This window comes from Patagioenas fasciata, chromosome 2 (genome assembly GCF_037038585.1).
Source record: "Patagioenas fasciata isolate bPatFas1 chromosome 2, bPatFas1.hap1, whole genome shotgun sequence".
In the NCBI taxonomy this organism is placed as follows: domain Eukaryota; kingdom Metazoa; phylum Chordata; class Aves; order Columbiformes; family Columbidae; genus Patagioenas; species Patagioenas fasciata.
In genome coordinates, this window is record NC_092521.1 from 36,281,788 (window position 1) to 36,306,551 (window position 24,764).

Below are 24,764 nucleotides of genomic sequence, written 5' to 3' on the forward strand. Positions count from 1 at the left end.
TAATCCTCTTTTCCAAACCAATAAATTTGACAGCATGAGAGGCAAAAAGAGTTGAGAATGAGTAAATGTTAATTGCAAAAGTGTAATATTCTAATGAGATGGAACTAAGGTTGCTGATGGCAGAGATCACTTGGGAGGGATGTAGAAGCAAATAGTTCAGTACATACTTCTTAGCAGATAATCTTTGTGTCTGAACATGTATGTGTTTGCAACACAGAGATGTACCTCCCTGTTAGAGGATTTTTCACATTGGACTTTCCTATTTTTGGTGGGTATTTCCTTGTGACCTTCTAGCAGGAGAGGCAGAAAAAGCCTCTAGACAAGGAGATAAAAAGTCTTGACAAGATCCTGGCTGGAGAGAGGTGGCCTGATTACAAATTCAGCATGGCTTGGTTGCATCCTGTGTGGACAACTAATAATTACAAAATATCACAACACAGAAGAAAGAACCGTACAAAAATAATGTAATTCTGCTCTACACCTTCTAGCAGGGTGCTCAGCAATACCTTCTGCTGATAGACCAGTGACTGTGCCCTCAATCTGCATACAGTAAAATGAAGAGTGATATGTTGAACTGTAAAAAACAGTTACTTGCACTTACTGCATGTCTCTGTTCCTCAGCTTCCCAACCTCTCCTAACAATCTACCTGCTGGGATTTTTCCAAGTTATTCTGTGAGACCCACCTGACCGTTTACCCAGGTTTCATCCTGGGGGACACCACTGGTCAGCCCAGTACTCTTGATCTAGAGATCCCTCATGCAGATTCACAATCTGAAGCCCTGTAAGCTGGAGTGAAATACCATAATGCAAGCCTTTTTGGTTCTTGTTTCAAGATCATGCTCATTTCAGTTGAAGTGAAACAGGTTTTTCAAGCTCTTACACTTCCCAAAAATAAACTGGGATCCAAAAGCCTGTTTGGAAGTGGGACTGGAATATATGTGTGTGCAGTAATGAAACTGTATTTCTAAAAAACCTGACCCCAAAGGTTTTGTTGTATTCGACTTAATTAACTGAAGTTGGCTTTTGGAATGTCAGTGGATAATGTGCCAAGAACGTCTTTGCACTGAGAGTGTCATTAATAGATTATATACATAAGAGACATGATTTTTAAGCTTCAGGTCAAAAAGCCACCTTTTCATTTTTCTTGGAACTTTCCAACTATTTTATCCATGGTGCAAGTGACAACACTTTATTTCATAATAAATACTCTGAAGGCATTCCTAATACTGACAAATATGTATTACATTTATGCATTCTTCAGAATTATAGTTTCATGGTATGAGATACCATGACCCTAAATCTATAGAGACAAAGTATGTTTATAAATTTTTCTTGAGAAATGTCTCTACAACAGCACATGATGTAGTCAATGAAAAGCGAACCTCTAAAATGTCAGGTTAGATAAACAATGTCCAAACTTTTTCTAAAATATATATATCTATATATCTATATATAGATACAGATATATAAACCCTTTGGAGCTGCAAAAAAATGCTTGGAAATCTTCCAATATAAAGTCCCTCATAAGACTGTGCTTCCTGCCTTTGGTAGACTGGGAACATCACCAAAATTATCACTTGTCATTTCACTGGACAGAACTGGAAGGCATTGCAAATAGTAATCCAATTCACTGTCTTCAACAAAAGCAAGATCACTTGTCTGAATCATGTCATTTCATAACTTCCACTTCTGTGGAAATCTAAGACATGCATTTTCTTGGCCCTACTCTAGTTAACCTCTTTAAGAGCGACTTAGGAAAAATATAGATAAACCTGAGAAAAATTCAGATAAAGTTGGGAGAGTCCATTAAGCTGGTTCCAGAGATAATGTATAGGACAGTTTGGATATGCTGTCTGCAAGCAAACAATTTGTGCTTTATATGGGACCAATATACAGCCACACATCGGGAGGGCAAATAAAGCAGATTGAATAATTTCGTATTCATTCTAATTGCTACAAAACGTTATCTGAAGATCTGGTAATTTAAATATACTGTAACTAACATAAACTATGAGCTAACATGTCAAATAGTAACTGGTTCCAAACAAAGTTCCATACAAAGGCTCGCATGCGAAATAAACTTGATGTATACCAGCTACCTTTCATTGCTAGTGATGTCTTAGTTTTAAATCCAAATTTACCTCTGCCATATATATATCTGCTATTAAATCACATGCAATTGCAAATGGTTTAACCAGAAATATTTTATGTAAATGAGATGAAAGAATACAATATAGGTGAGGGGAAAAATTAATCTCAGAGCATTTCAAATTTGCTGCTCTGTGGTCTGTCATGTGGCTTTATATTTTCATTTGTTAAGTTGAGACATATGATTTGATACTCAGCTGAGTGCTATAATTCCCACATCACAAGGTCACCGCACAACTTGCTGTGACCTCCTAATCCCACCTAAAAGTCAGCCAGGCCTTGAAAACACTAGTGCAGGTCTTCTGGAATTGCTTTGGCAGAGTCAAATAAAACAGCTTGCATAGTGCTTTTCTTTACCACAACCAGCTGCATACAGTGAGATTAACTTCAAGTTATCATAATCCTCATGTTCACATAAACAAGGGAAAATTCCAGACCATTACTTTTTGCTTAATGTATATCTTTCCCTGCAGGAAAAGTACACTTTTATCTTGACATTACTCAAGCCCGTAAAATATTCTTTTTCCTAAGCTCAAGAAAGGCATACATTTTGTTCACAGGGTATTCAACAACCACAAAACATACAATTTCTGGATGCCTTAAAAAACAGAAAGTTAGTAATAGCAAACCTTGGATTAGGGCAGCTATCTGTGTAATCATTTACTGGCTCACTGACATGCTAAGGGTCCTTGGGTTAGTCTTGAACCTTTAAAGTTTGGCAGGATAGAACCCCCAGAAGATTTACTACAGCTTAATTATTGACCTGTCATAATACTTAGGTTATGTAGCACATGTTGAGGGCTTGTTTGGTTTAATTAATTACTGAATAAGCATTTTATTTTTGTACCTTTTGAGATTTCCTGCAGTTAATGTGCCTTGGTTAATTTTCATAGCATTGAACAGAAGTCTGTGTGCCTTGCTCAGTGATTTTATTATAGGCAAAACCTGCAAAAAAGGGGAAAACACATTAATACTTATAGCTGCTCAAAATCACACATTCTACTTGTAACACAGGCTCTGTTCATACTGGATTTAGAATTTGTTCGCAAAACTAAGCTTATTAATTCCTTTTTACTTTGCTGAATCACCCTGCAGATCCAAGTTTATCCTTGTCTAATTACCTTGCTTAAAAGTCAGTAAGCTGCCATAGTTAAAATAATTGAAATGTTAGAGAGCATACATTAATTTTCAAAGATCCTGACTACCTTGTGTTTTGTTTGTTATTAAAGTACGTATCGATGTGTACCTGCTTTTAAGTACCTTAATACAGCTGAGAAAATCTATGACAGATGTTCTTCCACATGCAAACAAATAAATAGAGTGCTTTCCTTTTGTATTCTCTGTGGGAAAGCTCTATCAAATTTAACAGAAATTTATATATTCAAGTTAAGCATAGCCTTATTTTTTGTTGAAAAAAATGTTTACACCTCCAGCTTCAGATTCTAATTGGTGGTTCAAATAGCTCGATGGCCATAACTAAGTTCTGTAACTTGTCAGGATATTTTCTGAAAATATTTGCAACATTTTAATAAACCTTCAGTTTTGAAGAGACTTGCCTTGGCTTTTGTAATCATTCATTTGCTCTTTTCTAAAATGATGTAATATTAAAATAATTTAATAATTGGCACAAATTAGACCATTTTGGTTTTAGGCAACTGAAATGTAACTACCACAATCTACTATATTAATCTAAATTCCTCACTCACCTTCTTCCTTTGATAAGAACCAGTTTATATCTACTTTCTCCTTCTCTGGCCTGACCTGCTATTAAGATGCAAGATCTCCTGAGTGACTCCACTCAGGAGAAAGTTTCATGATATTAAGAAGAGCTCTGTTTCATTTATGTTTGCGAATACAGGAAATATTTTGTTAACATGAGCTGTAGTTTCACATTCCCTTTGCCTCAACTAGTCACAAGCTTCTAACAGAAGAGATATAACCTTCCCCTCCTGTCCTGGTGGCGTGTATCTCCAACCTGTGCCAGCATACATGCTCTTGATGTTGAGGGGAGCCAGGTGAAAGAATTAATCTGACCAAGTCTTAATCCTGACAGCCCAAAGCATGCCAGCAAGCAGTTTAGTTTTCAGATGTGTCAGCTCTGTCATCTGGTTCCCTGTGTTGTCGCACCAATGCCAGTGCTGTCACAGAACTGGGGGTCACCACCCCAGCAGTCAACACATATCATGCAACCCTCACCTCGGACATAGAGGGTGCTAAAACCACCAGACAGGGTTCTCCTATATAAGCCAACCCATCAGTTGAAACAGCCTCTCTCTAGGCTTGAGTCCCCTCTGTTGTGAAGTCTTTTTCTCTGTCAGTCTGTCTGCTCCCCTTCTTCAGGACCTCTGTCCATCTGGCACACCACCTTTCTGCAAGGGCCAGTCAAAGCCTGGCTGCCTAATGGTTTTGCACTCTTGAACAGCTCCGGGGTTTGTCTTTGGTTTTGGAACAAGCGTGCTTTACTGTTTCTTACAGCTGTTTTACAAGAGCGGTGGCAAGGAAGTCTATCTGTTTTGAGGATAATGAATGCAGTTAGATTCTTGATTTGAGAACTTCTGAAAGGTCAAACCCAGCCTTATTAGGAATTCTCTGGTGTCTTGCACAGACACCAGCAACAGAAACAATGAACACATATGGGGAGCATTATTTCATGCACAGCTGGGTACCTGGAACCAAAAAAAAATATCCCAGGAAAAATGTGGGTGTTTATAGATTCCGGTGAATGGAGTGGAAGGAAAAAAAAAACAAAAGAATGAATCCTTCCTTCAATAAACCCAAAATGGTGATAGTGTAAATCAAGGAAACGAAAGTACATACACCCCTCATATGCTGCAACAAAATGGAATGTAACCTTTGCTTCTCTAATGCAGAACAGGTCAGTGCAGTGACATATACAGTGCCTGGTAGTGGACTCCTTGTCTCAGTTAATTAGAAAGGACGGTGAATTTTTAATCAGTGGCATTCAGGCAGTCAAGACTGTGAAGATCTGAATAATTTTATATAAAAAGCTGCCAGCATTTTGGAACTTAACAAATTACCTCCTAGTTATTATTATGCTATAAATCAGTACTTGCAATATTACAGTCCTCTAAATCTTACCTTTTTCTTATGCAAGAAAGAAATACTGTCATTATTTTCCCACTCTTCCTCAGTGCAGTCTTATTATTTTCTGTAATAAATAAACCAACAGGAAGTTATAACAATTTCTAAGCAAGAATTTTTTTTTTTTTTTACATCGCTTGAGTTTATCTATATATTATTTATAAGAATATAACCCATTACAATAAGAAAGACATTGCATAGAACAGGGGTGTCAAACTCATTTTCACTGGTTGGCAGGGGGGCACATCAGCCTCACAGTTGCCTTCAAAGAGTCGAATGTAATTTTAGAACTGTATAAATGTAGGAGTAGTTACATAATATATAGATAAACTCAAGAGTAGGAGTAGTTACATTTATGCGGTCCTAAAATTACATTTGGTCCTTTGAAGGCAACCGTGAGGCTGGTGTGGCCCCCAGTGAAAATGAGTTTGACTGCCCTGGCATAGACTAATGTTTTTTTGAGATGTTCCATATGCCTAGTGGCTCATTGCTTCTAATTTCAGCAGGGAAGGGTTACAGAAAAATACTCTGCTACTGCAGTTTTCCTTGTCATTTATCAACAATTTTCTTTCTTTTTTAATTCTTTTCTTGAGAAGGTCATGCCGATAGTGTACAGTATCTACGGAGGGTACTAACTCTCTAAAGCTGCTTCTGCAGGTGCAAAGCAGAAATTCATCCAAACTTATTTAGATTCCAACCAGTAAGTTCAGTTAAACCTGATTCCTAATAAATCAAAAAACAAACCAAGGCGCTGTTAGGTTTTCAAGTTGGTAGTGGCTGTGAAAACCAATAGGTCTTCTGGGATTTCTCCTAGAAAATTTAAGCCCAGAGTCTAGACTGAATACTCTTAATGTAGAACAAAAATGCATAGGTATGGAGTAATTTGAGACGTGAAAAACAATGTTATTATTGTATTATCTAATACAAGGTTTTGGCTCGCTTTCTTCAAGAGATTGATCCCTCCAGCTTTTAATAACTTATTTTTTGTTGATCAGATTCCGATTTTTTTAGCAATGCTGTAATAGCTAGGATAAACAGACTGAAGGGTTTGTGATTCTCACTATCTACCATTGAACCTTTTTGCTCTCCATTAATGTCACATAAAGTTATGGACAACTAACGAAGACTTATCTTTCTCTCTGGATACCCTCAGCACTCTTGAGCATGTATATCACTTCGGCAAAGAGGCTAGGGATTAAAAAAAGCACTCTCACCATCAGTCACACTCAACACGACTAATCTGTCCCAATGGTCACATAAGGCCTTCACATCATAGGAGCCAGCAACACCCTACCAACCTTCTGAGTGCAATAACTCCCAGGTGACCAGCGCTAGGGATGGGTCAGTACACCAGGCCCCTTCCCACAGGAGCTGGCTGAACATACAGTGGTGTTACATCAGTTTTATATCTGTGATATAATAAAAAGCCAAGAAGTCACAACTGACATGGTTTTTCCACTTACTGTATTAACTAGACCAAGTCTCAAGCACATGATGCAATGAAAGATTAGCTATCAAGCACAGGATGAGAGCATATAAAAATGATTAATCAAATTATTCCACTTTGAAACAGAAATGAAGTCCTACTATGTTTTGTTACAGTTACTTGTTGTAGTTGTGTGGAGGGGTGGGCTGGGATGCACAGGCCAGATTTTTAGCTTCAGTTACGTGAGTGTAAATCCCACTTAAAGGATGACTGCATTTAAGTGCCAAAGGATGGATTTTGGCCCTTAACTTGCTATAAAAAAAAAAATATATTTTTTTCCTATTATTTTTGCTATGGGAAACAAATCAGGCAAAGAACTTTTGGAAGGCAAGTGTTTTCTAATGGCCAAGAGTGTAATAGCAAAGAAAATAAAGAAAATAATTCATCATGATGAAAATAAGTTAATGAAGAAAACAATCATTAGAACATCAATCAAACAGAGACAAGATGCTTAAAAAAACATCCTCAAATCATCCCTGTTCACAATCACTAAGCTGACTGCATGTGTACAACAAAAGCTCTTTTTTTCCCCTGTTTAAAATATGTCCTTCTTTCATTGTGAGAGATCCATGATGTTTTTTTTACCTCTTCCTTCTTGCTCACCACTGTATTTAAGATGCTAGTTTCAAGTACGTGTGATAAAGCAAATCAGGAATCACCTAAAGCACCAACTGGAGTGAAACAATGGTTTTAGGAATCTCTTTATCTACACATACAAAAGGGTAAAATTATGGATGATGAAGCAGAGTGATAATGACATAAGCTATTGGATGATAGAGAGAAAAAATGAATCCAATAACACAGGAATTTTTCTGTTTATTTTAGTGGGCATTGAACAAGTCCATTACAGAGCAGAAAAAGACACTTGGAGATGGTAGTTACTATTGTCAAAGTTTCCAGATCCCTGTTTTCCACATTCATGAGCATATGAAAATATAATACTTGCCAGTAGGTGCACAAATGAGTTCGTTATGACTTAACATTAGAAAGGAAGTTATACCATAATTTTATTCTGTGGAAAAATGACCCATTATTTTCTTAAAATGTTGCTGTGTTTAAATAAATTGCAGGAGCATTTTCATTTTCTTCTTTCTTTCTTTCATTTTTCTTCAGGTTTCTCTGCACCATTTACTATCTCAATTCTGAATATAGCCTTAGTCAGGAACCTTCCCACAACACATTTCCAACCTGTGGTACGGATAGAGACTTAACAGCATCCCACGATGAGAAAGGCTTACAGCATGCCGTAATGCAAGATTAGTATTTACTGTTCTGCCTTTGAACAGCAGGTGTTTAGATACTGCTCCATGGCATATTATTTGGGAATTTTGGGGAATGTAGGTGTATGTGTGACAGTGAGAGAAATCCTTCCTATATAACACAGACAAACTATAATACATAGGAGCAGTATCTCCTGAGTAGAGGTACCATTTGCAGGACTTTTTCCATACCTGGAACAAATTGATGATAAAGATTTTTCCAAATCATTCCAGAAGTGGTAATACATAACTGTTGCCATGTCCTGGGGCTGCAGTGATCTTATTTAAGCTCACAAAAGAAACACAGTCACAAAGCCTCCAAGGGAGACCCAAGGGACTGCAGAGATTGTTGTGTGTGATTCACTAGATCTCTGAGCCAGTCCTGAATTTATGTACACAGTTTCATGCCAGAAGGGAGGTCTTTCAGAAAACAGGAAAATACTAGACCCACATATTTCTACAGACTCAATGTCCTTATGCAGCAGCTTCCCATTTCACCCAGAAACAACTTTATTCCAGTGGAGAATGCAGTGATTTTTGTGTGCATGAAGTGCTTTTGCATTCCCAGGGTTTAAATATTCCGTACACAGTTACAAACCTGAAAAACATTTTGGTGGTTGACATACCCAATGCCAATAAACAGACAAGAAAATCCAGTTTCAGCTATCCAATACTATTTTCACTGAGGCATCTATAGGGATGAAATAAATTTATCCGTGTGTGTGTGTGTGTGTGTGTGTGTGTGTGTGTGTGTTCGATTATTCTTCTACCTTGTATTTTTCATTTCTTCATTCAGTAGACACTGAATAAAAGTATTTCTGAATAAGGATATATTCTAACATTTCTCAGAACTACAGCTTCATTTTTGACACATTAAAAAGCTCCAGCGCATAGAAAGCTCTCCCGCTGCCTGACACTGTTATCATATTGTTGAGCCTTGATCACAATAGAGTCAGAAGACAGAGTAAGTAAAAAGGCACCAAATGCCAGCAATTTATGAACATGCCTGACTTCACCACTTGTGCAGCAGTATTGTTATAAACAATGGAAACATCTATTGTTTAAAAAAACAATGGTTCAGTCTATGCAGATAAATAAAACATCTATTTCTATTTGCAAAACTGTCACAGTTAAAACTCATCTCGCATACTTCTAGAAATTCTTAATTCAGTGGAATGATCTCAGTAGACTAGTTTCTAAATGGCTTCTATTACTTACTGCTAAGGATTTCTTGTTGAAAGAACTTCCATCATCAGTATACTGGACAGGCAAAGGGCAATTCAGCACCAGACATAAAATGAGCCCTGCCTCCCATTTCTGGGTGAAACAATGCAGAAGAAAACTTCTTGGTGTCACCTTTTTGAAATGTGAAATATTGCTTTTAACTGTCATGAGCAAAACTCTTAAATTATATAAAACTCATCTACATGCATTTTTTTCCCCTGAGAAAACAGACTCTGTTAATTTAGTTGTTTGTCATTATTTTTGTGGATATATATAAAAATTGCCATAGTATTTGATCCTCCATTTGGAAAAATGTGTTAGCCTGATGCATGAATCTATTTTGCAACATTGTATAAATGCACTGGCTTTAGGGTTCAAGTCTGCTTCCAAGTGCTTAGCTAGCTAGCAAGTGACAAAACTGGACACAACTCTGACACTTCAGAAGAATAAAGCGCAATTCTGCTTTCTAAAATACAAGTAAGAATTAAGAACTAAGAATTTGATCATTAAGTGACATGAAGCAGAAATACAGTAAAGCCAAAGTAGTGTGCAATAAAAATATAATAAATATTCTAAAATAAAAGATTCAATTCAGCTCTGACATAGCAAACTACTTTACATTTAACCTGCAATTTTTCCCACTTTGATTTTAGCAAAAGGTTTGATTTGGTAAGCTTACCAGTACTGAATAGATGCATGGGCTTGGGGGATATTCTGATTTTCATTATTCCAGTGGAATTAATCACTGAGGAAAGTGGAAACAAATATGACTGGTCTTAGAAACAGCAAAAATGTGGCAGAATCTTCTTGAAACAGACTGAACCTGACAGGCACTTAATCCTCAAAAATTACTTTTATACAAACTGTTATAGCTCCTAAGGGTGTAAAGCATTCCAGTGTTTCTGCTGTGCAATTGTGGAAGAAAAAAACAAATCATTTGCATTTAAAAGGATATCTATTTCAGTTTAGGTATTTCAGAGACTCTACCAGCCCCAAAATAGACTTAAAATGTTACCTGATACTCAAAATATGTGAAAGGGGAGGTGGAGCAGGAAATTTCTTAGAAGTGACTTGATGAGTGTTAATGAGTCCCCAGTTATGTGTATGCTTTCTTAGTAGATAAAATATCAGCATCTCCCTTCGCTTTACTGGCAGATTTGTTTTTTCATCAGTCAAATACGGCCTTTAGTTTAGCAAGAAACACAAATTACAGACAACATTGCTTCAGAGAGTATATAATAACTCGGGGGTTTAATAAAGCAGACTTCTCCTATATTTCAGCACTTAAAATAACAAAGTCACTGGAACTTGAAACCTGACTACTCCTTATCGCCTTCTGAACATAAAGAGCAATGTCATTACAATCAATGAATCAAAAAACAACATGACCTTAATTTAAATATTTAAAGGCAATTTAGGAAAGTGAAATGTGAAGACAAGGAAGGAGACAAGGAAGGAGGCAAGGAAGAGTACTTGCTGGAAACTTTGCCTCTCTGATTTTGAGAACACACAGTTTATTTGATAAAGAAAATAATTCTAAGTACCAAATATTTTGTGTTATCTTATTACTGTCTTGTGTGTGTGTGTGTGTGTGTGTGTGTGTGTGTGTGTGTGTGTGTGTGTGTGTGTGTTTGTTTGGCTTTGTTTGCTTGTTTGGTTTGGTTTGGTTTGGTTTTGTGAGAAATGTGGAACCATTCCATAGACACAACTGAGCTCTGCCTTCTGTTAAGGATTGCAGCACCATTGAAGTTTGAACTCATTTAAGCATTTCTGTTGTGCTTTTAATTCCCTCTGCCTTCTTGTTTCCTTCCAGTGGATTGAAATGTGACCAAATAGCAGCATGACTATGAAAAAGATAATTCACACAACAACATTCTTAGTGCTTTGGGGAAAACACACACATACAAACACATTTGCTCATGTCTGATTCAAGATGTGAAAAAAAATAATAAGGTAAATCTATGAGAAATTTTTCTGAAATTGAAAACACACTGAAAAACTCTCCTATGTATTTGTTTTGTTTAGACTACTTGAGACTTCTGCTTTATGTTACCAAAACAGATACTAAATATGTGCAATATATTTACTGAGATTAAAGAAATTATGGGATGAATTTGTATCTGTTACACTATTATCCTCAGTACATTATATAACACAGAATGCTAGTAAAGTTTGTTGAAATCTGGTATCACCATATTGGTGTAGCAGGATTAAAGATGGAAGTAAAAGAACTTGCGGATTGGCTGGGAGGTCTAGTTTGCACTGCTTCTCTCACATCTGTGTTATTCATTACACTAATCGATGTCCTTATACTGAACTGAAAAACGGGCAATTCCTGAAGTAAAGTATGTCAAAAAGAGTGAGAACTAAGTTAAATATTCTAACACTAGGGACACAAGGATTTACTTGTGTTGTTATGCTCTCCCCCCATACCCCCAAAAAACATTAACTTCCCTTATTATAACATGATGGTAGAACTAGTTCTTCCCAAGACCATCTTTTTCTGTGTCCTGCTCACAAAATCTAAATTAGATTAGAGTCAAACTTCAGCTACATTGTCTCTTCTTCCAAGGAGTTTTTTTAAAAAACTTATATATTTTGAGTTTCTCCAGCAATATGAAGGGCTGTGAAAGCTCTTAGTTATAAAAACTATTTTAGATCTTAAAAACTTGGGTCTGCTTTTTTTCATTCAGCTTTTGTATTGTGCGTTGTTAACTTTTCCTGAAGTGTAAAAGCCAGAAAATTGGCATCGGCACTCTTCCTTTAATATCACAATGTACAGGATAACACAATATCAAGACACCAGTAAAACTCCAGGCCGTGATGCACAATTTCATAAATTTGTACTCGGTTAAATTAAGAAGCTAATTCTTCCAGTTCTTACATTTTCCATAACCCCATCTCTGGCCAAGGTAGCTGACCGTCTAGCAGAGAGAACAGAATAGGAGGTGTGTGCTGGTGGGAGAGTTCCTCAGTGCTTCTTGTTTATAGGGGGGCATATTAACTACCATTTTTAAATGGCTACTTCAATTTACATCAAGATGCGGAATAGCTGAGGAGTTGCTATGGAGCACCTTCATCTTTATTTGCAATGGGACCTCTAATCTCCAGGAGATTAACAGAGCAACAAATGGGAGGACTGATTCTGAAATCTCTCTGAGGCATCCGAGATCATGGATGAGCGCAGAAAAAAGATCCATGTTCAAGCCCCAAGCTTCAAGTGAGTAGTCTAAGACTTCATTTCAAACCTATTGCCCTGCTAAGCAAAAGGTAGACCTAGTTAGCTAGCAAGAAGGAAAACTCTGCCTTCCCAGAGCTTGGGTGTCGAAATTATCCTGCTCAAGAACAGACAGTTCATTCTGTGGAGAAGGTTCTAGGAGGTGCACAACCATTACATGGTCAAAGATCTTGCGGTTGAAAGAACATTGTCAAAAAAATTAGAAAGATGATGAGAGTGGTCACACACACCTGTTCTACCTGAGTGCCCTTACCACACAGCTGCAAAGCTGGTGTGGGTCCAGTGTTACATTTATTTGAAGAATGCTGAGCCAATTTTGATGCATCTATATAAGCAGGTTTGCATGGATTTTAAAAGTTAATAAATGTCATTGTAGATAAGCCCTTCATTTCAGAGACATTTACAGGTGTGTGGTCATGATTGCTATCACATATTGGTTATGTATGAGGAGCTATAAGATGATGGATAGTGAGAAGGGTGGATAAAAACTGAATCAGACTATGCTTGCTAGCAAGTCAATTAAGTGAAAAGGTCAAAAATAGCAGAACAGTAATCAGGTTTTGAGAAGTAAATGTTCCTAAAGTTTAGGTTATTTTGAGTATTTTCAATGCTAAACCTTATAAACAAGTATCAGAAACAAGTTTTCCCCTTTACTGTAAACCTATACAAATCTATGAAAGTTCCTTTCTCTTTGTTTCTCTGAAACTCGGACAAAGATAGCTCAGATGTGGACTGAGCTTCAGGAAATATGTTTTCCACTCTAAATACTCAGGAACTGGCTGAATGGTGCATATGGTCACATCACTTGCATAAGGTACAAGTCAGCAGTTGGTCTCCTTTCTTACATACCAAACAGCCTTCCCACTAAAAAAGTGGTTCAGAAATTTTGCCTGAAACTATGACAGGAGAAATTAAAATTACGCATACTACCAGAGGCTGGTAAAAGTGATGTGTTCCTAACCGTTGCTTGGCATTGAATGAATTGAATGTTCAGTGCCATTCACAAAGTTCTTAAGCTCAGACAGCAAAGAGCTTTTTAAGAGGGCATGTGATACTGTGATACTGTGATACTGTGATGTGAGAGCAAACTCAAGTAGAAATTAGACAGGCTGACTGGGAAATCAAATTACCCAGAATAATCACTGAACTAAGATGTCTTTGGACTTTATGGGTTTTAAATTAAAAAAATTCAGCTCTGTTGGTTAACTCCTTATCAAGCAACAAATAAAATTTTAAAATAACTTTATAAGGACAATTCACACATCAATATGATATGCATGTTGGACTAAAATTGGATTGCAGTTCTAAAGTTACAGAGGCATATAAGAATGACAATTACTGGGAATTAACAATGAAGTTACGGGAGGAACCTGAAGCAACATGAAGATGAGGGAAGGCAGAATTGCCAGAGCATCAAGGAACTCTGAGGAAGTAATACCACTGAGGAAGAGATGCAATATTTTAAAGGTTGCTTTCAGGTATCTAGCCTGTGGGCTGCAGTTGTTTGAAACTGATCTATTTCAGGAGTCACAAAGCTCAGGAGTCACAAACTTCTGAAAAAGGCAATAAAAGTCCATAACCAAGAATAAATCTTAAACTCAAAACAAAAATCTTGCATGATTTTAACTTACATATTTTAAATAGTAGTCTTCAACACTATGTTTTGTTGGGCTGCACAGAAGCCCACTGAATTTGAAAGAGATTGTTTGAAAGAGATCTTCTTGAAGATATCTACTGTGACAGATCCAGCCAAAACCAGGAAGAGAGCCATCCCATGTGAATCTATTTTGGAGAAAGATCCGCATGTCCTTGTGACTGGAAGAGCTATTTAAAGGTGAATTAAAAACAACTGGATATTTCGAGAACAAACCGGAATGGAGAGTTGCTTTAATACACTGTTTTTCATAAATATCCAGTCTACTCAGACATACTGAGAACCCAGTAGAAAAATCAAGAACAAAGCTTAATTCAAAGTAAATAATGAAAACAGCAGCTTGAGGGAAAGTGTTTTAAGCAAAATAAGCACCTGTCATCAGGTTTGAGGATGACACCAAACTGAGGGGAGCAGTGGATCAGCTTCAAGAAAGGGCTGCTGTTCAGAGGGACCTAGGTGGCCTGGAGCAGTGGGCCAGTAGGGACCTCATAAAATTCAGTGAGGACAGATGCTAAGTCCTGAATCTGGGAAGGAAGAGCCTCTTACAATGATATAGGCTGGGGATGGGCTGGCTGGGGAGCAGCTTGGCTGAAAAGGACCTGGGGCTCATGTTAGACAGCAAGCTGAATACAAGTCTGAAGTGGGCCCAGGGGGCACAGAAGGCCGACAGCATCCTGGGCTGTATTAGTAGCCACATAATGAGTAGTTCGAAAGAAGCGATCATCTCCCTTTGCTCAGAGCTCATTAGATGGCACCTAGAGTACTGTGCCCACTTTTTGGGCCCACAGCACGACAACAGCAATAATAGATTGGAGCAAGTTCAGTGGAGGGCCATCAAGATAGTCAGGGGATGGAGTACTTGCCCTGCAGTGAGAACCTGGGGTAACTCGGCTTGTTCAGCCTGGAGATGAGCTGGCTTTGGGGGGACCTCACAGCAACTGCCCAGTGCTTGTAATGAGGTTATAAAGGACATAGAACCAGCCTCAGTCAGAACACAGCGGTGCATGGCAGTAGTGCAAGAGATAATAGGCATAAACTGAAATAAAAGAGAGTCAAACTGGATATGAATAAAAGCAAGCTTCTTACCTGTGGCAAAAGTCAAGTAGCAGAACAAGTTGCCCAAGACATTCTGCAGTCTCTGCCTTTTGAGGTTTTCAAGATCAACTGGATCAAGCCTTGAGCAACTGGACCTGATCTCATTGCTGAGCCTTTCCAACCCTTTCCAATTTGAATTTTCCTTTCATCATTCTGTGAGTATATTAAGTGTTTGTGAGGAGGCTGGTTGAGAGTGTCTTCACAGGAAAGGGTAACTTTCCTTATTTTGGCAGAGGGATAAAGGGTTGATTTGAACATCCCTATTCGGATTATTTATGGAAGAACATAGTGTTAATCATATGATTGTGTTTTGTGGCAGGGGAAGAAGTGGCTTGATTAAATTGAGAACTAAAGCAAAACTAAATTTGAGGTTAAAGAATGGCTGGTTCTTTCCCTGCACTATACAGTCAGCTCTCACACTGTCTCTGCACTTTGTAGTGTCTCATAACAAAGCTTTATGGAACACAATTTGCTGTGGCATAACAAATGGAGACATCCCAAACTGCAAAATTCTGCAATGGTTGCTAATGGGACTAAGAGCAAGAGAGAGGTTCAGATCTAGCTATTGTCTTCTCTAGAGTATGACAACTGAAGAATACAACAACCTTTCCATGAAAAGCAGCAGTGTCCTGAGGACATAGACCCTACTCTCTCTGAAATTCTTTCACAAGAAAACTGCCAAAGTACGTTTGAGCAAGGGCACCAAAGACCAGGAATAGCCCGCTCACTAGCCAAGAGCACTCTGTCTCACTCTGTGTATGTTGCAGTAGGCAGAGAAGATGCACAAATAGAGATGGAAAACATGGCAACATTTCTAGGTTTTTCCAGAAGCAATGCACTCAGTATTCACCAACTGCTAACGTAGCAATTCTTTACATCTGTTCTTAATGCCAATAAAGAAGATGCTTGGGAGAAATTCATTAACAAAACCAAGGTTTGCTACTGAGATTTTTTTAATCTCTAGCAAGAAGACTGGCAAAATCATCACTAGCAAAACAGATCTGGAGATGTGAAAGAGGAAGACTTGATACTTCATCATCATTGCCAAAAGATATTAATTTCTCTACGAAAATCCAGTTTAACAAATTTGATTTGGGAAAGACAAATGTCCATAGCAGGGAAAGTAAACTGAGCTATGGAAAGTCTTTCTGCTTAACCTGGGAAGGCTTCAGCCAAGATCTTGCACACTTAACCTTCATCGAGGAAAAGACCAAAAAAGGTCAATGTGTTTAAGTAGGGCACAGGATGGGACAGAAGAAAACTTCCTGTGAAAAAGGTTAAGTTCACATTCTTCTGGTTTTCATTAAAACTATTCCACATCACTCCACACTTTCATTTAAAGCAGTTTCCTGACAGCATTGAACACAAGATCTTGAAGCAGGAAAATGAAAACATAAGTGTAAATGGAAAGTAGTTCATGTACTGTATACAAAATGGGGAAAAACATGAAAGACACACAAGAAGTAGCAAAACAGAAATAATACCTTCAGTCTTTGCAAATTATATAATATGTGGTGCCCAAGGTGATCTTCCATCCCATGTACTTCCACATACATGTACTTCAAGCTGAATAGTTCACAGGGCATATGTGGCTTTAACAAGGTAGAAGATTTTTGCTTTACATGAGACTTCTAAGGAAGAAACAATTTTCTTCCAGCACTACAAAAACGGAAGACCAAAATTTAGCAAGATCTCCAGGTATGTTATTTCCAAACTGCTGAGAAAACAGATTAGCTCATCTTTGACACTACCACCTCCCAATGTCCATTAGAACAACTAAAAGAGGCATTGGGCAATAGTATATGATAGATGGTAAATACTATAGAAGTGTTTGATTATGGAACACTGCGCTCAGGATTTATCCTGGAAGAAAAGATAAGTATACCTCTGAGCAAGCTCATATGCAGATGGATCAACAGGTATATGCAAGAAACACACTGAAACACCACTAAGAGAGGGAGATAATGTATTTTTTTTTCATCCTCTACACACCATAATCTGGTCTACATTCCTTCAGATCTATCAGCCATGATTCAAACTCCTGCGCTGTCTGTTTTGGAAGCTCACTGTTCACCCAGGCTTATTTGTGATGCCTATATCTATGATGTCAGCATGGCAGTTTATTGCCCACCTGAATTTTGATCCTCCATTGTTCAGTAACATTGTTCCTTTTGAGTGTAGATGTCAATGATTCATGATGAAGCAGGGAAAAGAATTTATTTGAACAATGAAAGTGGCCCACACAGAGCTTTGAAGATAAGGGCTGAAACATGGGCTTCTCATTTCATACCAGATGTGACTCAATAAGGTGTCTGGAAGACAGAGGGTGAGGCATTCTTGGAAACTCGCTCTGCCCTGTGCTTTGTTCTCATCCAAGCTGCCACACTTTTTCTAAATATGAGTTGTTCAACAGAAAGGTATAAGTTAAAAAAAACACCAGGCCCATAAATACATGCATTACTGAGATCAATTCCAAACTGAAATGTCCAGCATATTCTTTTATTGCAGGCAGGGAAAAGTGGCAGTTTTGGCAGCTATAGGTGGCTGGAGACTGAAAAACCCTGAATAGTTCAAATAACTACCAGATCCAACACATTGATGCTCTGCACGTCTGTGTCTCTTTTCCACTGTCATGGTATCACTAGTGTCACAGTTCAGGCTTCCTTATCCAGCTGTATTAGTGTGGCAAATGTAGAATGGCTGAATCACTGTTGGCTCATTATCTGAACTGTCTCAGACTGAAGGGCATATATTCCTTCATTAAAGTAAAAACTCACTCTGTGTTGGACTTTGCACTGGAGCTCCTGAGATGTGTGCACACACTCCATTAGTAATCTCCAGAAGCAGAGTGAAGCAGACAGGTCACAGCATTAGCGTCACTCATCCCAGCTGGAACTGCTGATGCTCATGTCAATGACCTCAGTAAATGTGCAGAGTATGCAGAAAACAGCTTTATTTAAAGCAACCTTGAATGAGTACCCAAAGCGAGAACCTATAGAAAGTCAGCAGTGTAGCATGGATACTCCTGAGTTTGGTTGCAGAATTCATTCAACACAGGGATACATTCAGGCTTCTCAGCAAATTATTCTCTCCCATAACCCTGTGGGTTACTGAGATCAAGGATTCTTACACAACACACAAGAGGAGGAATGCACAATGTACACATGATATTCTCACACTGCTCATGCTGTACAGTTGCCAGAAAGAGCAGTGAATTCTCCAGGCTTACATATGAGGTAGATAGAGTTCCTCAAAATGTACAATGCCAAGATATGGTTGCACAATGCTACTTGTCCAGGACGGCATGGACAACAGTTCTAACTAGACATGCCATTCTTTTACCTAGCTTTTGCAGATCATGCTGGCAACTCTTCTCCACTCTTCCCTCTGTCCCTAGGAAAGTAATGGAACAGCTTATCCTTGGTGCCATCTCAAGGCATATCAAGGATAAGAGGGTTATTAGGAATAGTCAGCATGGCTTTACCAAGGGTAAGTCATGCTTGACCAACCTCATAGCCTTTTATGAGAATGTAACAAGGTGGGTGGATGATGGCAGAGTGGTGGATGTGGTCTACCTAGACTTCAGTAAAGCCTTTGACACAGTCTCCCACAGCATCCTCACAGCTAAGTTGAGGAGGTGTGGTCTAGACAATAGAGAAGTGAGGTGGGTTGCAAACTGTCTTAAGGAGAGAAGCCAGAGAATGGTAGTCAATGGTGTGGAGTCTAGTTGGAGGCCAATATCTAGTGGAGTGCCTCAGGGGTCAGTACTGGGGCCAATATTATTCAATATATTCATTAGCGATTTGGACGAGGGAATTGAGTGTACTATCAGCAAGTTTGCTGATGACACCAAGCTGGAAGGAGTGGCTGACACGCCAGAAGGCTGTGCTGCTATCCAGCGAGACCTGGACAGGCTGGAGAGTTGGGCAGGGAATAACCTGATGAAATTTAACAAGGGAAAGTGTAGAGTCCTGCATCTGAGCAGGAACAACCCCAGGTTCCAGTATAGGTTGGGAAATTACATATTAGAGAGCAGTGTAGGGGAAAGGGACCTGGGGGTCCTGGTGGACAACAGGATGACCATGAGCCAGCACTGTGCCCTTGTGGCCAAGAAGGCCAATGGCATCCTCGGGTGTATTAGAAGGGGGGTGGTCAGTAGATCGAGAGAGGTCCTCCTTCCCCTCTACTCCGCCCTGGTGAGACCCCATCTGGAATATTGTGTCCAGTTCTGGGCCCCTCAGTTCAAGAAGGACAGGGAACTGCTGGAGAGGGTCCAGCGTAGGGCAACAAAGATGATTAAGGGAGTGGAGCATCTCCCTTATGAGGAAAGGCTGAGGGAGCTGGGTCTCTTTAGTTTGAAGAAGAGGAGACTGAGGGGTGACCTTATTAATGTTTATGAATATATAAAGGGTGAGTGCCACGAGGATGGAGCCAGGCTCTTCTCGGTGGCAAACAATGATAGGACAAGGGGTAATGGGATCAAGCTGGAACACAAGAGGTTCCACTTATATTTGAGAAAAAACTTCTTCTCAGTGAGGGTGGCAGAGCACTGGAACAGGCTGCTCAGGGAGGTTGTGGAGTCTCATACTCTGGAGACATTCAAAACCTGCCTGGACATGTTCCTGTGCAACCTCACCTAGGCGTTCCTGCTCCAGCAGGGGGATTGGACTAGATGATCTTTTGAGGTCCCTTCCAATCCCAAACATACTGTGATACTGTGATACTGTGATTCACAGGATTTGATAGACTTCTTTTTTTTTTTTTTTTTTGTGGTAAAGGTATCCATGGTATCCAAGACAAAAACAAATATCTGCAACACAGACCTATTTCTTGAGATACGATTATATCACATCTCAAGCTGCTGAGGTGCAAAAAGGTGCAACATTCATGGAAAGGAAAAGTTTTCAGAGAAACTTAGTGAAAGGGAAAATTCAGTGTGAGCTACATGGGATGGAAAAGACCTAAAAAGGGACATACATGTTTCAACACCTCTTTGTGGCTGCACATCTTACTATAATACGTTGAACTATGTTTGGTTGTGTTTTTTTGTTGTTTTTGTTTGTTTGTTTGTTTGTTTTTGTTTGTTTGTTTGTTTTTTGTTTTGTTTTGGTTTTGTGTGGTTTTTGTGGGTGGGTGGGGTTGTTTGTTTGTTTGTTTGGTTTGGTTTTTTTAGGAGCCTGGTGATCCCTGGCTATGCGTACATCAAAGTCTCTTCATTTTACCCTTCCTCACTTCAGAGGATACATGCTTTAGACAAATTCTCCATAGCAAGCAAAAGGAAATAAAAAAACTAACTCTGTGGCCTTTGGCACTTAGGAGTTGAGTTGCAAAGCAGTAGAGCACACAAAGCCTTTCCTTGTGAGCCTATATACCAGCAACAGACTGAAATTTACTGTGAGACAAAAAATACAGACCCTCTGCTGATATAAAAGAAACTACTGGAATGCCCAACTGATAAACTAGCGTTAACTTTGGAACATTGATAATGGTGTCCCTATTGATAATGGTGTCCCTAAATCCTACACAATGGTGGCCAAGTAGATAGTGTTACAGTCCCAGTTCATAAAATGGCTCTAGATGTAAAATAGATAACAAGGTAAATTTACATGGGCTTTACTAGGGACACATTCAGGAATTACGTTATTACAGCTGTTCTCTAACAAAATAGTGGGGAATGACACCAAGGGAATCTTTGCTAAAAATTACTATGAAGGTTGGCTTAATGCATACCTCTTTATTGCTACCAAGTTACCAAAACCCAAATATTATTCTACAATCTACTTTTGTTAGCATTTTTGCAGTCCTTGGAAAAAGGAAGGTAAAGGTGTCCTGTGCTGATCTATAACATGTTCAGTTTATTATTGCACTACGGTTCTCTAATTTGTAACTGGCATGCCCTGAGGCAGCCAAGTCAGTGGGAGAAAATCCTCAAAAGATTTAGCATACCTAAATCCAGAAACACAGGTACTGAATCTTTTACAATTCTGCCTTTCTTCTATTCTTTGTTCAACATCATACCCCTGTAAGATCATCCATTATTCCTCACCAGACCTTTAGAGCTTGAAGGCACCAAAAACAGCTGTGATTCCCCCTAAGCTTTATCTGTCCCATTGGCCTTTGAGACATTCCTTCACGTGACAACAGTGGGTGAAGTTCGAAACATTTTCCTGTAGTTTATATAATTTACAAAGAAAAGGCTACGCATTTTTCTTGTCAGTATAACCCAGCACTGAAAAGGATGACACTTCAAAGGACTACAGTATTCCATTGCTACAGTCAGTACCACAACTGCATATAATCTAAAATGAGCATCATAGTCTCTTCAAGTGAACTGCAATTCCTGTTATTCAAATGAAAGACCTGCTTCGTACTTTCTTCTGTGGAAAGTATAGAAGACACCTTAAAGAGCTACGCCGGAATTACCTCACAGCTGTTCAAATACAGACAGTGTTTATCCCTGGCATTGCTCATCTGTGGGCCAACCAAGAAACTCAAGATGATATCGAGCCCCTTCAGCTTAAGCTCCTTAGCAATCCTTGTGAAGCAAGCGGGTAAGCTCCATCCCTACATGTGCAACTGAAAGAGGTAGGTGCCTTTGAAGGTTTCCAGGAGGAAATCCTGCCTGCCTAACCAAAATGCCTGGAGGCCTTCACAGGGACTCTCTTCATTGATCAGAGCGAGAATGTGCCTCTAGGTAGCTGCTGTATAAGGATTTTAGACCCAGGGGCACCTCAGATGCCTTGGCTATTCAGACTGGATCACACACTCAGAATCTCATTCACTTTTTTTAAAGTAGCAGCTCAGGAGACGCTTGTGTTTCTTTCCTCTTTTCTCCCCGTACTTATTAGCTTCTCTCCAAATTATTTCTCTGTTTAAGAAGTGAGAAACAGTAAGTTGGGCCTTTCCATATTCTGAGTGAAACTGCAGCAATCCTCTCTGCAAAAACACATACACTTTTGTTAAAAGTGTGCACATTTAGCCTTCTGCTCATGGCAATACTGGCACAGTTGCACATGTCTATTATCACATCTTCTCCTGCAGACACACACAGTGCCTTGGTTCACAGAGTGAAGTGTCACCAGGTAGTTGAGTGACCTTACAGCTTACATCCCCCTAATGGGGCGGCCCCATCTTCTCTCTCACCCCCAAGCCACCAGCTCCAATCACTTCCTCTGCACCATGTGGAGCTTCTGACCACTTGCTGAGCTGAACCAGCTCACCAGGCCAGCAGCCAATGCAGCTTCCCACTGTTCCAGTGAGCTCCTTCATCATGCCAGGAGATGAGCTGAGAGCTAAATCTGGCATGAAGAAGGAGATGGCAGGATGCTGCTAGAGGCAGAGGATGGGAGGATCAAGGATGAGTTTCTCCAGGGCAGCAAGCTACTCCACTGGCAGAGCAGAGTCAAGGACTCACCCTCTGCTGTAATAAATCATCTTTAACAAAACGGGTGTTATCAGACAAATGATCAGGGGAGTTGATTATGGTAAAACTCAGTGAAAAAGTTGAGATTTTTTTTTAATTGCCAAGCATGACATATACAAACCCACCTTATTCACCAGGTCTGCATGTATTTACATCATGAGATTTGGGATTTCCGTTAGTTTCCTTCATGTTTCTGGAGCTGTATGCAAGTCAGCTTCCTCAGCAACCAGCAGGATTAGGTTTAAAAAAACAGAAAGGAGAGATCTGAACTTCTCACATTATATCTTGCCTCTAACACTTCAAGCTTTACAAAGGAGGCTAAATGTCATGAGACTACTGATAAAAGTCAGGAGAGCTGGCAGCTCTGCAGACATTTATGGGCTTGGTAACACATTTTTCTGTTTTTAAGCGTAGCACATGCTACAATAATGAACATCTTGACACATTGCAATTACAATACTGGAACAGACCACTGTTTTGTTTTTTATGGATGCTTTTAAGAAAAAAAATCCCTATGTTCAGCTCCCTGTTACATTTTTTCTCCAAAATTCTAGTGCCAAAGGCTTCCCCATCTCCTCTGTGGGCTTTCTAAGCAGAGTTCACCTCCTGTGAAGCACCACAAAAATATAGCTGCTGTGGAGCAGCTCCTCTTCTTGCTAAGATGAGTTCGTCACATATAGAGAAATGGTGACATGCAATACCATCATTACACTCAAACAGCATCAGGAGATTAAAAACGAACCAAAGAAAAAAACATTACAGTATTAACTTTCAGTGTTTTGCTTCCATTTAGAATCTCTATGAAAAAAAACTGTGGATAATCTAGCATTGATCTACAAAAGAGTCTGGATTTCCATAGCACTATACTAAACCTAGCAATCTTCCAGAATATGATGATGGCATCCTCACACTAACCTGTGATAAAATTGTTGAAAAAGAGTATTTTTGTTTGCATTTCCAGCAATATTATTAATTTTGCAGGGAGGTATAAAAGCTACAAGGTCGAATTACAGTTAATTGTAAGTTAATTTTTGCTATAAAACAACTAAAACAAAAATGTTAAGAAAGCCATGAGAAAATCTTAGGTGAAAAGGTCAACTACTACAAAAATGTTTCACTGTAACCATATCACCAGTGATGGTTAAGGCTGGAAAGGCTCAGAGCTCCAGGATTAATAGAGCACACCCAGTAACAAAGGCTTACCAAACCTTTTAAGTAGATTCTGAAGGCACAAATTAAAGTTCTGGGAAATCACTGATACTGCTGTGTGCAATGCATAAACCAGAAGATGAAACAAGTATTATTTTTCTCAGAAAATCAAAGTCTTAAGATACCAAAAATTAAAAAGTAATTACTTTTATCAGTTAACAATAGATTTTGAGCATGAAAAAGCAATACTAAAGCAAAGATCTTGCACAGGCTCTCAAAAGGAGTCTACTGACATAACTGAAATATGCTAAAATAATTCAGCTAAAAAGAGTCTGGTTTGGCAAATCATATATTACTGTGTTGCATTCTGAGGTGACACTGGTGAAGGCCTGGAGTCTTTCCACTTTAGAGTATCCCCTACAAATACATGATGGTGTTCAAGACACCCTGTTTGGTAAGAACAAGAGAAGAGTTACTCTGATCATTTGGAAAAGGTGGATTAGTGTTGGAGCAAGAAAACTGAAAGACAAATAAAAAGATGGGGTTGGGGGGGAATATTAGGTTGCTGGTCTAGCTGGGAAGGCAGAGTGATGCTTTGGGACTTGTTAAGGGGAGAAGCAGGCTGACTTGCTGCCACTACAGTGGCACAGCAAGAGGATTGTATCACCTGCCACTCCCTTCTCCCACTGCTTTTCACACCTGTAATCATGTAGGGACAAGGTCTGCAGATAATTGTAGTGCAGGGATAGCCGCAACTCAAGTATTCACTGTGTACATACACCCTCAGTCACCCTACTCCATCTGTAGCCCCTTTACAGCAGCTCTACCTGTGATGGAGGTGTTAGGAAAGTCTAGTATGAGAAAGACAACTGCTGGGTGACACGTGTGTCACGTAGCTCTCTTGTGAGCTGTGCTATTCAGTGCCTTCTAATTTAATATCCTCAAAATCTCCTAAAACAGCAGTTAAAATTTAAACAGGCAATCT

The 24,764-nt window shown here is 39.1% G+C and overlaps 1 protein-coding gene across 12 annotated transcripts in view; it reads right to left on the reverse strand.

Moving 5' to 3' along the window:
* The window catches only part of SULF1 (sulfatase 1), a 124,915-nt gene that overhangs the window by 96,048 nt on the left and 4,103 nt on the right, over window positions 1–24,764 (reverse strand). For 9 of the 12 annotated variants that reach the window (XM_071804025.1, XM_071804028.1, XM_071804029.1 and 6 more), the window contains 2 exons: window positions 5,249–5,318; window positions 2,997–3,094 (listed from right to left, as the gene is read on the reverse strand). The exons of 1 other annotated variant lie outside the window; for it this stretch is intronic. The gene's annotated coding sequence lies outside the window, so the exon portion shown is untranslated. Of the gene's footprint in view, window positions 1–2,996; window positions 3,095–5,248; window positions 5,319–6,549; window positions 6,661–22,755; window positions 22,845–24,764 lie in introns of all 12 variants that reach the window. 2 more of the 12 variants (XM_071804024.1, XM_071804023.1) reach the window with 2 other exon arrangements.